The sequence below is a fragment of the Coregonus lavaretus genome (assembly GCF_964263955.1).
Source record: "Coregonus lavaretus genome assembly, chromosome: 23".
Lineage (NCBI taxonomy): Eukaryota > Metazoa > Chordata > Actinopteri > Salmoniformes > Salmonidae > Coregonus > Coregonus lavaretus.
Genome location: NC_140010.1, coordinates 10,001,732 through 10,010,584, shown reverse-complemented (window position 1 = coordinate 10,010,584; position 8,853 = coordinate 10,001,732). Strand labels below are relative to the sequence as shown.

General features: G+C 45.6%; 1 pseudogene across 1 annotated transcript; it reads left to right on the top strand.

The window, feature by feature from the left end:
* Positions 1-1,502: 1,502 nt before the first annotated feature.
* LOC311098864 (somatostatin receptor type 3-like) lies at positions 1,503-2,614 on the top strand (annotated as a pseudogene). The gene is made up of 2 exons: positions 1,503-1,911; positions 2,002-2,614. The product of its transcript is annotated as a somatostatin receptor type 3-like (transcript).
* Positions 2,615-8,853: the final 6,239 nt, after the last annotated feature.

The following is an 8,853-nucleotide window of genomic DNA, read 5'->3' as shown; positions in this document are numbered from 1 at the left end:
TGTCCCATGGTACACCGTAGGTTTTCAATGCTGTACGAATTATGAGATAAAAAATAGAAATAAAGAAAACAGGAAGAACCATATAGAGATTATGACTCTTTCAGATCTTGAAAGGAACGAAGCCCTTGCAGGTTGAAGATGTCCTTCAAAACATGAACACCTTGCTTAGACCAAGGAGGGAATGTAAAGGGCATAAAGCCAGATAAAATAAAATTGATATTCCAAATAGGTGATAACTTGTGAAAATTGCAAGTTGTGCCCAGATAATTATTGATTTGGTACCAAACTGTAAATTTATTTTTTATAATAGATCCCATAAAAGATTAGGACGTTTTTTGCTTTATCAGAAGAATTCTAATTGGGTGAGACTTGGCCTCCTCTATTTTCCACCAAGGCACATCAGATGAAGAGCCAAGACAAATAGTCAGTGACCTCAGCTGGAATGCATAGTAGAGTTTAAAGTTGGGTAAAGAGATCCCTCCAAACTCTTTGAGGCGTTGTAAGGTGGAGAGACTAATTCAATTGAAATTTCTCCCCAAAATACTGTATCTACAGACCCTTTCCCTTTTTCCAAAATTTGTTACGTTACATTTGTAAAAAATTCTAAAAACCTGTTTTTGCTTTGTCATTATGGGGTATTGTGTGTAGATTGATGAGGAAAAAAACTATTTAATCCATTATAGAATAAGGCTGTAACACAACAAAATGTAGAAAAAGTGAAGGGGTCTGAATAATTTCCGAATGCACTGTATGTCCTTAAATAATGAAGTTGGGGGAGGAAGAGAAAGCATTGAAAACAAGAAATTAATGATGTGCTTCCCTCTCTCCGTCCTTCCCTCCTTCTCTCTCAGTCCTTCTCCAACTGAAGCAGCTAGAGCAGCCAGTCTCCCACCCTACTAGGGCGTATTCTTGGTCCGTCTTCTATCAGTTCTTCATCTGGTCAGTCTCCCACCCTACTAGGGTGTATTCTTGGTCCCTCTTCTATCAGTTCTTCATCTGGTCAGTCTCCCACCCTACTAAAGCGTATTTTTACACCTTTCCTATCACCCCTCCTTCCACACCTCCTATCACCCCTCCGATCACCCGTCCTTCCACGCCTCCTATCACCCCTCCTTCCACCTTTCCTACCACCCCTCCTTCCACCTTTGCGATCACCCCTCCTATCACCCCTCCTTCCACCTTTCTTAACACCCCTCCTTCCACCCGTCCTATCACCCCTCCTTCCACCCCTCCTATCACCCCTCCGATCACCCCTCCTTCCACCCCTCCTATCACCCTTCCTTCCACCTTCCCTATCACCCCTCCTTCCACCTTTCCGATCACCCCTCCTATCACCCCTCCTTCCACCTTTTCTAACACCCCTCCTATCACCCCTCCTTCCACCTTTCCGATCACCCCTCCTTCCACCTTTCCTAACACCCCTCCTATCACCCCTCCTTCCACTCCTCCTTCCACCCCTCCTCTACCAGTTCTTCATCTATAGTGCAGTGTCTCCCACCACCATGCCGGCCATAGTGAACCTGCTCTTCAACACGGTGTCCACCAACACCACCATCTCCTTCTCCCTGGTGCTGCTCCTGGTCAGCATCCTCTCCCTCCTGGTGGGGGTCGGGGGGTCATCTGCTCATGTGGCTAGTGCTGATGTGTAAACTGCGGCGACGCTCCAAGCCCAGCTCCGTGCTGCTCCTCAACCTGAGCCTGGCCGACCTGTGCGCCCTGCTCACCCTGTCCTGCGTCCTGCCCAGCAACAGCTCCCAGGACTGCTAGGGGACGGTATCTGTGTGCTGCTGGGCTTCGTCACCTCCCTGATGGCCGGAGTGCATTATACAGTATTTAGTCTGGAAGCCTTGTCGGTGCTCAGCTACCGCATAGTGGCCCACCTGCTAAAACGCCCGCCAGCCCCACTGAAGTGTAAGTATAGGAATTATGGAATTACACTACTCATCTACACTCAGTTGGAGCCCCCTCAGCTATATACCCTCCTCTCTCCCCCTTTCTCAGAGCCGGGATCGTGGCAGTGATCTCGCTAGTCTCTGTCACAATCGCCATTCCCCAGGTCACCTACATCCATTTTGACAGTGGTGTATGTGGTCTGTGACTGGGTTCCCTGGTGCCAGCCTTCCTGGTCTACTACTTTGCTCCGCTCCTCTGCAACGCCCTCAACTGTGGCCTCATCATCAACCACCTCCATCGCTGCCGGGGCACGCTGGCTGCAGACCGCCGCAACAAGAAGGCCACAGCGCTCCTGATTGGGTCAACGCTGGTCTTCGCCATCAACTGGCTGCCCTACTACGCCCTGGAGTTCATCAACGTCATGTCCCCCTACGTCAGCTCCACTGCCTTGCCTATCAGCCAACAATCCTTCAGGGGTGGAGGGGTCTCCCATTGCGCTCCTCCTACATCAACTCGTCCGCTTCCCCGACACGTAGCTGTCTCTCCTCTGGGAGGTGGCGTCTCTGTCGGACATCTTGTTGGTGTGTTTGGCATCCTGCCATCACTGAGGACATTTTGGGAAGCCTGCTCCCGCGTATCACCCCCACGCTGCCACCATGTTTTCCTCGCCCCCGGCCTCCTCCCAGCACACCTTGCAACTCAGGCTGATCCAATGAGATGAACACACACACACTCACACACACACACACACACACACACACAATGCAATTACACAACAGATTTTGATTACATACATGCTTACACAGTTTATGGCACAATTACTTTGCTTCTAACAGGCTATACCTTTTAGCCTACATATGTCGGTGTGTGTGTGTTTGAGACACTTTAAACAGAAGAGTTAAAGCGTCATAAATGTGATGTGTCATAAAAGCAGAGGCTTAGAATCTTAGATCACGTTGCAATTGTCACTTAGCAACTCAGACTCATCATACAGAGAGGAGAGACTAGGTTGGGGGGGGGGGGTTGGCAGAGAGAGGGAGAGGATTTTAAAAAATGAAGAGAGCCTAGCCGAGACACTGATTCAGGGGGCTGATCAAGTGGTAAAGTGTGTGTAATGAAGGCAGAAGGGCATGAAATATATTGTTAGTGTTGCTCTCACAGAGAAGACAACAACATGATTGACAGGTGAGACCCATTTATGCCATCATTGAACAACACAGTTGGTATTCTAAACATGCCTCCCAAACCAATAATACAAACAATCATGAAGAATACTGAGATAAGTGTACATACCATTGCTCCTTCATCTAACTGTGCCTTAATTGCATGCTGTGCATAATCTTAAAGGCCCAGTGCAGTCAAATACGTTATTTTCCTGTGTTATATATACAGTGGGGAAAAAAGTATTTAGTCAGCCACCAATTGTGCAAGTTCTCCCACTTAAAAAGATGAGAGAGGCCTGTAATTTTCATCATAGGTACACGTCAACTATGACAGACAAAATGAGAGAAAAAAATCCAGAAAATCACATTGTAGGATTTTTAATGAATTTATTTGCAAATTATGGTGGAAAATAAGTATTTGGTCAATAACAAAAGTTTCTCAATACTTTGTTATATACCCTTTGTTGGCAATGACACAGGTCAAACGTGTTCTGTAAGTCTTCACAAGGTTTTCACACACTGTTGCTGGTATTTTGGCCCATTCCTCCATGCAGATCTCCTCTAGAGCAGTGATGTTTTGGGGCTGTCGCTGGGCAACACAGACTTGCAACTCCCTCCAAAGATTTTCTATGGGGTTGAGATCTGGAGACTGGCTAGGCCACTCGAGGACCTTGAAATGCTTCTTACGAAGCCACTCCTTCGTTGCCCGGGCGGTGTGTTTGGGATCATTGTCATGCTGAAAGACCCAGCCACGTTTCATCTTCAATGCCCTTGCTGATGGAAGGAGGTTTTCACTCAAAATCTCACGATACATGGCCCCATTCATTCTTTCCTTTACACGGATCAGTCGTCCTGGTCCCTTTGCAGAAAAACAGCCCCAAAGCATGATGTTTCCACCCCCATGCTTCACAGTAGGTATGGTGTTCTTTGGATGCAACTCAGCATTCTTTGTCCTCCAAACACGACGAGTTGAGTTTTTACCAAAAAGTTCTATTTTGGTTTCATCTGACCATATGACATTCTCCCAATCCTCTTCTGGATCATCCAAATGCACTCTAACAAACTTCAGACGGGCCTGGACATGTACTGGCTTAAGCAGGGGGACACGTCTGGCACTGCAGGATTTGAGTCCCTGGCAGCGTAGTGTGTTACTGATGGTAGGCTTTGTTACTTTGGTCCCAGCTCTCTGCAGGTCATTCACTAGGTCCCCCCGTGTGGTTCTGGGATTTTTGCTCATCGTTCTTGTGATCATTTTGACCCCACGGGGTGAGATCTTGCGTGGAGCCCCAGATCGAGGGAGATTATCAGTGGTCTTGTATGTCTTCCATTTCCTAATAATTGCTCCCACAGTTGATTTCTTCAAACCAAGCTGCTTACCTATTGCAAATTCAGTCTTCCCAGGCTGGTGCAGGTCTACATTTTTGTTTCTGGTGTCCTTTGACAGCTCTTTGGTCTTGGCAATAGTGGAGTTTGGAGTGTAACTGTTTGAGGTTGTGGACAGGTGTCTTTTATGCTGATAACAAGTTCAAACAGGTGCCATTAATACAGGTAACGAGTGGAGGACAGAGGAGCCTCTTAAAGAAGAAGTTACAGGTCTGTGAGAGCCAGAAATCTTGCTTATTTGTAGGTGACCAAATACTTATTTTCCACCATAATTTGCAAATAAATTCATAAAAAAATGCTACAATGTGATTTTCTGAAAAAAAATGCTCAATTTGTCTGTCATAGTTGACGTGTACCTATGATGAAAATTACAGGCCTCTCTCATCTTTTTAAGTGGGAGAACTTGCACAATTGGTGGCTGACTAAATACTTTTTTTCCCCACTGTACAAGACCACTGATAATCTCCCTCGATCTGGGGCTCCACGCAAGATCTCACCCCGTGGGGTCAAAATGATCACAAGAACGGTGAGCAAAAATCCCAGAACCACACGGGGGGACCTAGTGAATGACCTGCAGAGAGCTGGGACCAAAGTAACAAAGCCTACCATCAGTAACACACTACGCCGCCAGGTACTCAAATCCTGCAGTGCCAGACGTGTCCCCCTGCTTAAGCCAGTACATGTCCAGGCCCGTCTGAAGTTTGCTAGAGTGCATTTGGATGATCCAGAAGAGGATTGGGAGAATGTCATATGGTCAGATGAAACCAAAATATAACTTTTTGGTAAAAACTCAACTCGTCGTGTTTGGAGGACAAAGAATGCTGAGTTGCATCCAAAGAACACCATACCTACTGTGAAGCATGGGGGTGGAAACATCATGCTTTGGGGCTGTTTTTCTGCAAAGGGACCAGGACAACTGATCTGTGTAAAGGAAAGAATGAATGGGGCCATGTATCGTGAGATTTTGAGTGAAAACCTCCTTCCATCTGCAAGGGCATTGAAGATGAAACGTGGCTGGGTCTTTCAGCATGACAATGATCCCAAACACACCGCCCAGGCAACGAAGGAGTGGCTTCGTAAGAAGCATTTCAAGGTCCTGGAGTGGCCTAGCCAGTCTCCAGATCTCAACCCCATAGAAAATCTTTGGAGGGAGTTGAAAGTCCGTGTTGCCCAGCGACAGCCCCAAAACATCACTGCTCTAGAGGAGATCTGCATGGAGGAATGGGCCAAAATACCAGCAACAGTGTGTGAAAAACTTGTGAAGACTTACAGAAAACGTTTGACCTGTGTCATTGCCAACAAAGGGTATATAACAAAGTATTGAGAAACTTTTGTTATTGACCAAATACTTATTTTCCACCATAATTTGCAAATCAATTCATTAAAAATCCTACAATGTGATTTTCTGGATTTTCTTTTCTCATTTTGTCTGTCATAGTTGACGTGTACCTATGATGAAAATTAAAGGCCTCTCTCATCTTTTTAAGTGGGAGAACTTGCCCAATTGGTGGCTGACTAAATACATTTTCCCCCCACTGTATGTCTTCCATTTCCTAATAATTGCTCCCACAGTTGATTTCTTCAAACCAAGCTGCTTACCTATTGCAGATTCAGTCTTCCCAGCCTGGTGCAGGTCTACAAATTTTTTTTCTGGTGTCCTTTGACAGCTCTTTGGTCTTGGCCATAGTGGAGTTTGGAGTGTGACTGTTTGAGGTTGTGGACAGGTGTCTATTATACTGATAACAAGTTCAAACAGGTGCCATTAATACAGGTAACGAGTGGAGGACAGAGGAGCCTCTTAAAGAAGAAGTTACAGGTCTGTGAGAGCCAGAAATCTTGCTTGTTTGTTATTGACCAAATACTTATTTTCCACCATAATTTGCAAATAAATTCATAAAAAATCCTACAATGTGATTTTCTGGAAAAAGAATGTCTCATTTTGTCTGTCATAGTTGACGTGTACCTATGATAAAAATTACAGGCCTCTCTCATCTTTTTAAGTGGGAGAACTTGCACAATTGGTGGCTGACTAAATACTTTTTTTCCCCACTGTAGTGTCCTTAAAACAAGTGTGAGAGATTTTTATTTATTTTTATTTCACCTTTATTTAACCAGGTAAGCCAGTTGAGAACAGGTTCTCATTTACAACTGCGACCTGGCCAAGATAAAGCAAAGTAGTGCAATAAAAACAACACAGAGTTACATATGGGGTAAAAAAAAACATAAAGTCAGAAATACAACAGAAAATATATATACAGTGTGTGCAAATGTAGCAAGTTATGGAGGTAAGGCAATAAATAGGCTATAGTGCAGAATAATTACAATAGTATTAACACTGGAATGCTAGATGTGCAAGAGATTATGTGCAAATAGAGATACTGGGGTGCAAAAGAGCAAAATAAATAACAATATAGGGATGAGGTAGTTGGGTGGGCTAATTTCAGATGGGCTGTGTACAGGTGCAGTGATCGGTAAGGTGCTCTGACAACTGATGCTTAAAGTTATTGAGGGAGATAAGAGTCTCCAGCTTCAGAGATTTTTGCAATTCGTTCCAGTCATTGGCAGCAGAGAACTGGAAGGAATGGCGGCCAAAGGAGGTGTTGGCTTTGGGAATGACCAGTGAGATATACCTGCTGGAGCGCAGACTGCGGGTGGGTGCTGCTATGGTGACCAATGAGCTAAGATAAGGCGGGGATTTTTCTAGCAGTGATTTATAGATGGCCTGGAGCCAGTGGGTTTGACGACGAACATGTAGTGAGGACCAGCCAACAAGAGCGTACAGGTCACAGTGGTGGGTAGTGTATGGGGCTTTGGAGACAAAACGGATGGCACTGTGATAGACTACATCCAATTTGCTGAGTAGAGTGTTGGAGGCTATTTTGTAAATGACATCGCCGAAGTCAAGGATCGGTAGGATAGTCAGTTTTACGAGGGCATGTTTGGCAGCATGAGTGAAGGAGGCTTTGTTGCGAAATAGGAAGCCGATTCTAGATTTAACTTTGGATTGGAGATTCTTTATGTGAGTCTGGAAGTTGAGTTTACAGTCTAACCAGACACCTAGATATTTGTAGTTGTCCACATACTCTAGGTCAGACCCGTCGAGAGTGGTGATTCTAGTCGGGTGGGCGGGTGCTAGCAGCGTTCGATTGAAAAGCATGCATTTAGTTTTACTAGTGTTTAAGAGCAGTTGAAGGCTACTGAAGGATTGTTGTATGGCATTGAAGCTCGTTTGGAGGTTTGTTAACACAGTGTCCAATGAAGGGCCAGATGTATACAAAATGGTGTCGTCTGCGTAGAGGTGGATCTGAGAGTCACCAGCAGCAAGAGCGACATCATTGATATACACGGAGAAAAGTGTCGGCCCAAGAATTGAACCCTGTGGCACCCCCATAGAGACTGCCATAGGTCCAGACAACAGGCCCTCCGATTTGACACACTGAACTCTATCTGAGAAGTAGTTGGTGAACCAGGCGAGGCAGTCATTTGAGAAACCAAGGCTATTTAGTCTGCCAATAAGAATGCGGTGGTTGACAGAGTCGAAAGCCTTGGCCAGGTCGATGAAGACGGCTGCACAGTACTGTCTATTATCAATCGCGGTTATAATATCGTTTAGGACCTTGAGCGTGGCTGAAGTGCACCCGTGACCAGCTCGGAAACCGGATTGCATAGCGGAGAAGGTACGGTGGTATTCGAAATGGTCGATGATCTGTTTGTTAACTTGGCTTTCGAATACTTTCGAAAGGCAGGGCAGGATGGATATAGGTCTGTAGCAGTTTGGATCTAGAGTGTCACCCCCTTTGAAGAGGGGGATGACCGCGGCAGCTTTCCAATCTCTGGGGATCTCAGACGTTATGAAAGAGAGGTTGAACAGACTAGTAATAGGGGTTGCGACAGTTTCGGCGGCTAGTTTTAGAAAGAAAGGGTCCAGATTGTCTAGCCCAGCTGATTTGTAGGGGTCCAGATTTTGCAGCGCTTTCAAAACATCAGCTGTCTGAATTTGTGTGAAGGAGAAGCGGGGGGGGGGCATGGGCAAGTTGCAGCAGAGGGTGCAGAGTTGGTGGCCGGGTTAGTGGTAGCCAGATGGAAAGCATGGCCAGCTGTAGCAAAATGCTTGTTGAAATTCTCGATTATTGTAGATTTATCGGTGGTGATAGTGTTTCCTAGCCTCAGTGCAGTGGGCAGCTGGGAGGAAATGCTCTTATTCTCCATGGACTTTACAGTGTCCCAAAACTTTTTGGAGTTAGTGCTACAGGATGCAAATTTCTGTTTGAAAAAGTTAGCCTTTGCTTTCCTGACTGCTTGTGTATATTGGTTCCTAACTTCCCTGAAAAGTTGCATATCGCGGGGGCTATTTGATGCTAATGCTGTACGCCACAGGATGTTTTTGTGCTGGTCAAGGGCAGTCAAGTCTGAG